Below are 12197 nucleotides of genomic sequence, written 5' to 3'. Positions count from 1 at the left end.
TTCAAATATGTAAATCATAATGAATCAAAAATTTAAAGAAGTGTATCACATACTTGTGGTTTAAGCCACTAAACTTCTGGGTTTTTTTTTTTCATTTTCTTGATATCCTTTCGATGAATAACACTGAAGCTCACCATTCCGCTACAAAATTTTCACAAAAAAAAAAATGCCAATTGATTATAATTATAAAATGTATTTTAATCAAATAATGACATGCACATACGCATTAATGGTCTGTCGAGCAAATTCAGGAATTTCATGTTCGGCTCCGGCTGGATCAAGCCAGAATACAGCTCCACGCCATGGACTTATGACAGCTAACCTCCAATGCCGACTACATAAAATATACATTAGCATATCCAATGATGTACAAAGATATATATATATGTATATAAATAACATAACTTACTGATCATGGAATGGAGCAAAGAATATTTGATTAATGTTTTTGCCACCATTGCACCCAAGAACATTATATAAATAGTCAGTTCGAACTCCTTCTTCTGTCGGGGTCAGCGGAGAAACAAAATTAACATCGCAAAAACCATACAACCCTGATATACTCTCCTTTTGACACTCTTTGCTCAGGTACCTTGCATATCAAATGTCGAAATATAAATTATCCAAGTATGAACCACATGAAGATCAATATGTGAGAAAAACTAACAAGGTCAATTATCTTACAACATACCTCATGGAAATTGACATGTGAGATGCCCCTACCTCCCTTTGAAAACACCAATCAAATATATCTTCATAATCAAGTCGAATTACCATCTCGTTGTAGAAAACATTGAACGGGATGTTCAAAATTATGGCCCCATTCCTCTGTCTCAACCCTATAGCTTCTTTCTTAAAAGATTCCAATAAACCAGAGGTTACCATGGCACGATTTTTATTAGTAATGTTATATGGCTTTTTAGATGAAGCTTGTTTGGATGGCAATCTCGATATAGGGTTATTCTCCTTGTCTTTAAGTGGATTATTAACCTTAGAGAATTTTGTACACCACAGTAAATAAATAAATTAGATGTAAACTAGAAATAAAATTAAAGAAAAAACAAATTAGATGAGAATTGAAAAACTATTTTTTCAGTGGCATTTTGGCACCTATGGAAACCCTGAATTTGCACGATAATGTATTAATTCTGCTTAGTATGTTTTCTGCTTTTGTGAAGGGTTGTAAAGAGTGGGGCCGATAAACTATTATACGTATCAGATTTAGGAGGAAGATTTAATTATTAATGCAAAAAGGAATATACATATAAACAAAAAAAGTGTACCTTTTTCTTTGAGAAAATTAAATGAGTCGGCCAGGGAACAAAACTATCCTTTGCTTGACAGAAAAAGGTGAAAAGCTCAGTAGGACATGGAAGCAATGCTGTTGGCACCAGGTCATCAATTACAGAGACTCGATGAGTACCAGGGGCCAAATAAAAAAAGTGATTCTTCACCACTAATGTCGACCCTGATATGTAAACTTGCCCAATTGCAACAATATGGATTTCTTTGTTATCTTCAATTGCTAAGCAACAGTCATGCATACCCTAAGTCATTTACATAATAATCAATCAATTAGTATGTATATTAATTAACTACCTCTAAAAAATCGCCAAATAGTTGGTAACTTATTTCAAGGAAATACAAGTACGCATACGGGTTAGATTAATATATCTTACTAGTTTAAATAAAATAAAATGTTTATAGTAGCTAATGCTATTTTTCATACCTCAGGAAGGTTGCAAATAGGTTGAGTGTCATATGTATCGGGCCAAGGAACACTACAATTTCCATGTTGTGGTGAGTTAGCATTAGTAGTATCGGGCCAAGAAACTTGGTAAGGCTCAAGCTCATGTTCTTGTTCTTCATTATGAGGCCGAGTGTATTCCGTTTCTTGAAACTCTTGAGGCTGAGAGTATGGATTTCCTTGAGAAAATATAGCACTTTGGCCACCTTGATTAACACCTCCATGTAGAAGCTTGGTAAAAAATCCTGTATCTGGTCCAAATTCGGATGAACTAGTAACTTGGGTAACATTTTCTTGCTGAGCATAAGTACTATTAGGTTGGCCAGATCCATTGCCTTAACCAGTGGGAACACTAGACTGGCTACTAACACCGCTGGCCATCAATTGCTTAAACTCCTCTATGTTTTGGCCCGACAACAAATAAGACATTATGACATTATTTTGGTTTTTCAGCATTGCCACCTCTGACCTGACACTATTAAGTTCATTGTGCAATTGGCTACGTGGTGTTGGTTTTGCAAAACCAAAGTACTGCTTCTTTGTTATACCTAATCCAACGCCCCTTACATGACCTCCATGCTCCGCCTTTTTCAGTGCTCGAGCTAAAATATCATCACGTCGATTCTCGAAAACAATTTCTCCTCTCTCTACTTGATCTCTTAATGCATTCTGTTAGTAATAATAAGAAATCATATCATGTTGGAAGTATAATAACTTTACAGATTAATATGAATATATTACTTACGAAAATTCTTACAATTGCATCAGCTGTCTCTTGATCAATTGGATTCATAAAAGTATATTTTCCATCTTTGAAATGTGAATGAGCTCGCAACCAAGTCTCGTGTCGAGGCACATGGTCAATATGGATCCCTTTTTTCAAGAATTCTTTTGCCTAGAATTACATGAAATAAAAGAAAATATATACAAGTATTAGTTAACATGAATATACATTATTGGAAAATGTATGTATCACTTTAACTTATACATGGAGAATTATAACGAAACTTACTATCTCATCTCGATAGTATTGGTAACCAAGTGGGCCTCCAAGATAGCTTGAATTTTTAAGCTTTGACCTTGCTCGACTACATTCGCTCACCGCCTGTGAATAACATTATTCCAAAATTAGAAGTATTTATTAAAAAAAATGTACTTTGACATATTCCACTTTCACATCTTCACACTTTTAATCCAAACTTGTATCTACTTTAATTTAACAATAATAACATTGCAATAATCATGAACTATAAATCTTATATATTGTTAATTTTTGCTAAACGAGTAGACTTTTGGCCTCTTAGCCAATGTAGCAGCAGACAAAGAAGCCAAGGCGAAAAATCCAGTATCAAGTAAAGTTCGGCTAGAATTTCTGGATGACAACAAAGTTAGCAAGACCAGCATGCTCTATAGTCTTCTCAAAATCAGTTAGTTTCCTGGGAGGAAATCCCATCATCTGCAGCGTATAAACTCCTGTTCTAGCTGGCCTTAATGCATCAATAAAGGCATGGATATATCTTAAAGTGTGATGATAATTGACATTGATAAGACCATAAGAGTCCCATCAGATAACCTAAGCTGGATAGAGGTTGATGGTAGTTTATCATCCACGACTAGGCCCATCACAGGGGGTGGAGCAGAGCTGCGAGCGGTTACAGCAGCAGAAGAGTTAGAAGGGGTCGAGTAGAATGGATTTTTTTGTTTTTATGGTTCAGGGAAGTTCTCATTCCTCCTCAAGTATCAAAACCCCTATAAAGTACAGTAGACAACCCTTATCAAGTATAGTAGACTAGCAGAATACCAAAAATGTTTATACTTCCCAAAAAATTTCACCACTATTTCTTAATAACAAAACACTAATTGCTAACCAGAATTTATCATCATAATTGTTAACAAGAATTTATCTCCATCTAAAATATAAGCTAAACTTAAACTAAGTAGTATAAACATCATAATAAATTCATACCTTGAACTTATCATCAATACTCATTGTAACAAATTTGTCCCAAATATCTTTAGTGATCCAAGGATATTTCCAATCTGGTGGCTTTTCTCTTAACCTTCCAGTTTTTTTATGGTATAGCCAATCTCTTCTCAACCGGTTTTTAAAAGCCCTCCACCTGTCATCTGCTTGCTGTAAAATATACTCCTCACGCTCTTCTAAGACTACAAAACCTTTGTGCACAATTAATTTTGAATACTCTTAGTAACACATCATAAAAAACAATATTATGTATATAGTTGTTACTAAGTACTAAGTGGATCTTACCTTTATTATGTCATACAAATCATCTAAGAGAGCTCTTGGAACTTTTTTCCATGTTTCATAAGTGATGCATACTCGTTCCCGAACAATTACACCAATATAGCCAGAAAAGGTTAGTCTATGTTCCCCGCATGGAAACTTAGTTATGGGGTCCCACTCTAAAGGGATCTTGGTCCCATTTTGAATTTCCTTTCCAACAGCAGCAAGTACCGTACGACCCCTTTCATCTTCACGGCTAAGTCGTTCAACATCAGAATTATCTTCATCCTCATTACCTTCAGGTTGGTGTACCTGCTTTTTCTTTCTTGCCATTAGCCTAGAAGCTGCAAAGAGTTAATGAGTTACAAGATTAAAATTAATAAAGATAAATATTACATACATGTCACGACTTAAATGAGATTTTACTAAAATTCATTAAACATAACATTATAAGGGAGCATAGAAACATATATTATTTTAAGGGTGTAGCTTTGTAAAATCATGTACTTCACCTTATTTCTTTTTCCGACGACGCTTTCGAGATACACCCTCGTCATCACTATCAACCCACATGCCTTCACTATGGTCATCACGCACATATGTTAATGAATCCTCCCCATGATCATCAATGAAATCATCAACTTGAATAACATTTGTGGAAAAATCTTCCTCCAACTCAATGTCATCATTGTAGGCGTCATTAATTTCATGCCTGGATCTTGGTTTTATAACAGCAGATCTCTTCTTATTAGCCGGATCAGTCATGTAAAAAACTTGTTTTGATTGGCTAACTAAGATATAAGGATCTTCCTCAAAACCAAGCTTATCAAAATTAACCAAAGTAAACCCTATATATCTTCATATTCAACTCCACTGTTGTTATTTACCCATTTGCATCTAAATATTGGTATTGTAAAGCCATTGTAGTGCATCTCAATGATTTGTTCAATGATACCATAATACCACATTTTACCATAGGTAGGACTATTGTCTTTAGCACTCGCAAAGTGCATAGCTTCCGCTTCAACAACTACCCCGCTATTCTGCATAGTACTGATTTTATCTTGCTCCTCAGTGTAAAACGTGCAACCATTATACACATATGCAGAATAAAAGGATACCTGAAATTGGGTCCTCTAGCTAAACTCTTAATTAGCTCAGAAATGGAATTTGATGGATCTTGAAGCTTACTAATTACTTGATCTTTTAGCCAGGTGCTAAATGATCTATTATGTTCACTTAATAGTGATTTGTGATTCATCTTACGGTTTCTCTATTTCAAGAAGGCAATATGGTTCTTAGCATAAGGTGCAACTTCGTCCTCATTGAAAAGAATATATGTGTGAGCCCGTTGCCACTCTTCATAAGACAAATCATGCTGTTTATGGCCTATGATCCCTTTACCTTCCATTCTTCCAGTGTGTCGAGATACAGGAATCCCAATAACCTTTGCATTTTCTACATATTCACTACCTAGTCTAGCAGCATCTTCATAAAATAATCGTTCAGCAATACAACCGTCAGGGTGAAAGGCGTTCTTAACATATCCCTTATAAGTTTTCATTTGCCTTTAAAAAGGCCATTTACTCCTCGAATGAACCGGCCCACAATATCTAATCTCTCTGACCAAGTGAATGGGTAAATGAATCATAATGTCAAAAAAAGAAGGAGGGAAGAACATCTCTAATTGACAAGTAATGACAACAATTTCAGTTTCCCAATGACCCAAGTCTTTTGGGTCAATGACTTTATCATACATCGCATTAAAGAAAGAACACAACCTAATAATCGCATATCGAACATTTTTAGGTAAAATTGAGCGAATAGCTATTGGTAGCAAATGTTGCATCAAAATATGACAATCATGAGACTTTAGCCCCACAAGTTTCAAATTTTCCATTGAAACAAGGTTGCTAATATTTGAGGAAAACCCCTCTGGAACTTTAACTCCAGCTAAACTTTCACAAAAGACTTTTTTCTCTATTCGTGACAATGAAAAAGCTGCAGGAGGCAAATATCTTTTACTTCCATCAACATCGTGCAATTCACTTCTAATTCCCATTTCCTTCAAGTCATCACGAGCTTTGGCACCATCTTTTGTCTTACCTTTGACATTCAACAATGTGTTAATTAAGCCATCACACACATTTTTTTCAATATGCATCACATCCAAACAGTGTCTAACTAACAAAAAGGAATTTCCAATAAGGTAAACGCCAAAACTCTGAACATTTCTTGTACCCTTGTTTAGGAAGCTTTGATCTATTTTTATTCCCAAAGGATACCTGAATGTCTTTAACCTTTTCATACACCTCTTCACCACTCAAGACTTTAGGACGTCTTCTAAATTCTTATTTTCCATTAAAAGCTTTTTTTCGCTTGCGGTATTCATGATTAATAGGTAAAAAAGGACGATGATCAAAGTAAATAGTTTTATTTGATGCTGATAACCATTGCCCTTTCATAGCATCCTCACATACTGGACAAGCTGTTTCTCCTTTCACTGTATATCCTGAAAGATTACCATAAGCTGGATAATCTTGAATGGTGCAAAACAACATAGCTCTCAAATTAAAAACTTCATTATGATGTGCATCAAATGCATCTACACCTTTCTCCCATAACATCTTTAAATCATCAATAAGGGGTGCTAAATAGACGTCAATGTCATTTCCGGGCTGTTTTGGGCCAGAAATTAACAGCGAGAGCATCATGTACTTTCTTTTCATGCACAAAGAAGGAGGCAGGTTATAAGTAACCAAAACTACCGGCCATGTACTATAACTACTACATAGATTACCAAATGGATTCATACCATCAGTAGACAATGCAAGGCGAAGGTTTCGCTTTTCTTTAGCAAACTCAGGAAATTTTGCATCAATAAACCTCCATTGTGGGGAGTCAGCTGGGTGTCTAAGCTTCCCATCTTTTTCGTCCTTCAGAATCCCATGTCAATTTTGCTGCATCGCTTGCATTAGAAAAAAGACGTTTAAATCTAGGAATTATTGGAAAATACCACAAAACCTTAGCAGGCACCCCTTCTTTCTCCTTGTATCGTGAAACATTGCACACTGGACAATTTTTTAAAGAATCAAGATCATTCCGGTATAAAACGCAATCATTAGGGCAAGCATGAATTTTCTCATAGGGTAACCCCATTGAACACAACATCTTTTTTGCCTCATATGTGCGTCTTGGAAGAACGTTATCATCCGGAAGCATATCTTTTATTAAATCAAGTATTTCTGTAAAACTATTATCAGTCAAACCATGACCTGCCTTTAGGTTATATAACCTCAATATTGCTGATAATCTTGTGTACTTCTTACAACCTGGGTACAAGGGTTTTTCAGAATCACTGAACATCCTCTCAAATGTTGCTGGGTTTTCATCAAATTGATATTGAGCTACTCGCATCATGTCCGCTAACCTATCACCCTCATTATAATTAAGACCACCATGACCATTATTTTCGTTATCACTTGTAGAGGTTCCTTCTTTACTTTCCCCATGCCAAGTCCAAATGGTATATGTTCTATCGAAGGCCGTCTTGCTCAAGTGATTAAGAATTTCATCAGTCGGTCTATACAAAAAGTTATGACACTTGAAACAAGGACATGGTAACCTAGATCAATCCCCAACATTTTTAATAGCAAAATTAATAAATTCCCTTATTCCAGCTTCATATTGTGGGTCACCCAGCTTGGAGGTAGAAATCCAACTTCGATTCATTTCTAAGTTAAAAATTTAAAAGTTAATGGAAGCAGCACATCACGGATTTTATACATCAAGGAAAGGTCAGGCACACACACATTACTCTGATGCTTCTCAAATCAATTACACAGGTGATACAAACACAAGAATGAAAAGAAAAAAGATAATTATCTGACAATAATATCTTAAAAGTTACTCTTAAGAATATAATTAACCAAGAGCACATTGTCAACCTATTGACGAGGAAACGATTGCATTACACACATAGAGAAAACCCAAATAGAGCTATCAGATACTAGTAGATAAAATCATTGTTTAAACATTCATTTGATAACCAATCTAATAAAATAACAATTAAAACCAACAAATATCATAATAAGACAACAATTTTTTTTTTTCAATCTTTTCCAAATGGAAGAAAAAGTCCATTTCATTTACAAAGAATAGGCTAACTAATTATTGTTGGAATAAAACAGTAGTAATATCATTTACAAAGAATATGCTTACTAATTATTGGGGGGGAGGGGGAGGGGGGGCTCCTTTAACTGAGAGTCAATCTAAATACATTATCCGAGGAGTTCTTGTCTCCTCATAGACATTTCTAATGGAATGCGCACCTGTACAAGTGCTGCTACACAATCACTATTTAAGGAAAGATGAAGGCATGATAAGAGAAAATAATGAAGAAACAAAGATACTTTTGATTTCTTCTAACATTTCTTCTGTTGTTTTTTATGTAATTATCCCTTGTTTGGTTTCACGCATAGTAGTAATGTTACAACGTCACAAGTCTAGAGCTATTACTGCGCTCCTTTATATATGCCCTTCAGCACCGTCGTCTAAACTATTTTGGAGGCCCTAAACTATTTTTAAAATGAGGCCTACATATTCGTATATTTTTTTTTCATAATGCACCAAACAAAGTTCCATTTAAATTATCATAAACTATATCATAACTATACTCTTATATTTCTTATAAAATGAAGCACCAAATAAAAATTCAAATACTTCATACTTCATCAAATAATTCTTGTGCCAAAACTCAATATTAGAGTATCATAAACTATATTATAAATTAGAGCTTATAATCATATAGAACCAATGTATAACATGAGTAACAGATTATCAAGAAGTATGACATAATTTGATACTTCATACTTCATGGAGAGATATGAATATGGAGTGTGCTAAGTGGGCCATGTGACAGGGTAAAGTCGTATCCCCTAATCAAAAGTAAATACCTAAATCCTCTAACTAAAGTAGATAGGGAAGTAGGGTCGATCTCCACAGGGAAACAAGTCTTTCTATTCCTAATTAACTAAAATAATCTAGATTATGAAGTAACCAATATTTATATTTGAATGAGAAACTAAACTACGAAGATTGAGAATAAGGAGAAACAATATATAAAAGGATCTAGGGCATAGGTTCACCAATAAATAATACTCCAGGGTAAAACATAGTAATCAATCATTGACATTGCATAAATAACACGATTAACAGGCTCTCGCAATTTATTAATCAACATAGATCTAACAGGCTCTCGCTATTTACTAGATCTAAGTTCTTATTGAAAATAGCCTTTAATATCAAATTAACATCTGCTCGATTCATCAATTTAATAATGCTATACTTTTACAAGCCGCAATTATAAAACGTTAAAACAATTCAATAAGAAATTATCATGCAATACAAATAATCAATAATAGTCAATCATCAATGCATCAATTAACCAGATTGTAAAGGGCTTTCGCTATGTATTGCAATCACACAATTAATTTACCGGTATTAAATCTCATCTCTCGAATCTTGACTTAACCATTTATAAATTAACCTGCCTATTGAAACTAGACCTAAACATCAATTCTCATCTCTCGAATCTTGAATCAATATTGTCAAACTCATGCATAAAAGATAGGCCTAATCTAGTCACAGAGCATTAAATCAATCAACAGGAAATTAATCTAGCATTGATAATTAACAACAATAAATTACCCCTTCATATTATTTATGGATCCCTAGAAACCCTAGAAATAAAACTACTCACACATAATTAAATCTAAACTAATCAAAGTAATAGAGTAAATCATGAAGAAATGAATAAAATAAACAACTAAGATTAAGGGAAGAGAAATCGTTACCAAAATAAATCTGGAATTAAGAGTAGAATTAAGAACAAAGGTTTAAGAGAAAAGAAATCTAGGAGAATAATTAAGAGAGTAAAGAAAGAGTAAAAAGGGAAGAAGAGATACTAAAATCGTATTACGGAGGAGTATTTATACTCCGTACAAAAATCCAGAACTAAAACAAATTAAAACGATGTTAAACATCTCCTAAGAAATACACGCGCTCGATCGGGCAAGGCACCGCCCAATCGGGCACGCCTTTTTAGCCCTACAACTAATCTCGCGCCCGGCCGGGCGCGTCACTGGGCGCCAGCCAAAGCTTCTCCCGCCCGGCCGGGCGCGCCTCCGGGCGCCAGCCTTTTTGGTCGGGCGGCTCATTTGGGCCACTATTTGGACTACGATTGGGCTCCAACTCTTCGAGCCAATCTGGATTTCCTCTTCCGGTCTTGAATACTCGGTCCAAATGCCCCGGTATCACCTATACCGAGCCCTTAATCACCGGTTCGATGGCTTTAACCGGCCCTGGGCTATAGAATCTGGTGGTGCTTCTCTAATGTTTGTGATTGCTCTAAAATATCTCGGGAAAATACTCCAAAAGCATAAATTCCTGCAAAAGTCAACCAAATCTACGAAAACACTAGAAAACACCAATTAGTAATAAAAGTGGCTCTAAAGAGCCAAAAACACTACTAATTATGACCAAGGGACGGGGGTAAAATACTATATAAAATAGACACATCAAACTCCCCCAAGCCAAACCTTTGCTTGTCCCTAAGCAAAGATCTCATCAATGAATCAATAAATATAATTCACCCCAAAAAGTAAAAATCAAGCACAAACGATTCAGGGTAAATCAAATAAACATGCTTCAAAGTCAACCAATCAAATCCATCTAATTACTAATCTTCCCTAACAATTGTCAAACAGAGCAAACCACAAGAGCATATAGAATTCAAGACTAGTGCTCACACACTTAACTCTCATTTTTGTGGCGAGTAAAAGATGTAATCGATCGCTCACCATCCAACCCCTTTATGTGAACAATGCCCTCCCAACTCACACTCTCGTGTGTATAAAACAATGAACGCTCAATCCTACTAGTCGACTCGAAATATGTCAAATCATAACTTGCATTGATAAGCAACACTTTCACATTCATACAATTCTATGCACAAAGGTCGGAAGGTCTTTCCTTCCGGAGCACCAATGTTCAAAATCTGCCACCTCCATAACAATTATATGCGCCACAACAACCACTACAGAAATATTACCACCCCAATGCTGGCTGATAAATCACATTTATATAGAGTTTATAGGCACAATTATGCTAGTTTTATAGTTGCTTTTTGAGTCTTTTATCGCTTTTAAGGTCGCAATTGCATAAAATGTCCTTTTTGTGCTCTACTACATTTCGTTTGTGTTTTTCTTAATGTTTCAGGTAGTTTCTATAACTATTTGGACGTTTTCAAAGTGGTTTTGGAAGAATCGGACAATGAAAGGGTGAAAAGTCGATGAATTGAGGTTGTTCAATGAAGGAAATATGTTTATGCAATTTTAATTTGAGATTTATATGCATGAGAAATGAATATAGCATACATAAGGGTCGCTATGCACTTTTCGGAAATAAATTTGAGCTAGAAACGAAGGAAAACTATGGTATACAAAGTGGCAAAATAGAACTTTGGTCACTCTTTTGATCATAACTTGAGGTCTACAGGTCGGAATGAATCAATTCAAATTGAATTAAAAACTGTACTTGAAGATATTTCCATTGATAGGTCGCACGCCCCTATAGAATTCTTATATCTCGAGATACAAGCCTTTGATGTTGACCATGCGAAGCTGCCAATCCATCACCCAGCCATCGGGTGATGGACGTGCTGTGCGATCGGCCGTGAGCTGCTGGTTGGGGCGATGGAAAACCAGCGGCCGCCGGTTGAACTCCCCTTGTGCAGTTCATCCAATCATTGGCCACCCATCGCCCGACGGGTGGTGCTCGCATTTGATGATCAAGGAGTCCTATGTGGACTACAACTCTTAAATTCGACCAATCATTAAACTTCTTTTGTTATTTTTATTTTTCATTGAGGTTTAAGATAATATAAATACTCAAGGGATATTATTTTTCCCTTATGCCTTTTATATCTTTTATTATTTTACGTTCTTTTTAGAATTCTCTCGAACCCTAGTTTCTCATGGCATCTCCATTGATTCTTCTAGGGATGATTCTTGGGTTTATTATTTCAATTCATTGAGGTATTTTATTTCTATTTCGTGTTTTTAATTATGTTTTATTTCTTAGATCTAATTTTAATTATTTCTTCCATGTTTGAGTAGTTTATTTCTAGGGTTTGGGAATCCATAA

The sequence above is a fragment of the Chenopodium album genome, chromosome 1 (assembly GCF_948465745.1).
Source record: "Chenopodium album chromosome 1, dcCheAlbu1.1, whole genome shotgun sequence".
NCBI lineage: Eukaryota > Viridiplantae > Streptophyta > Magnoliopsida > Caryophyllales > Amaranthaceae > Chenopodium > Chenopodium album.
Note: the sequence above shows the minus strand (reverse complement) of the source record.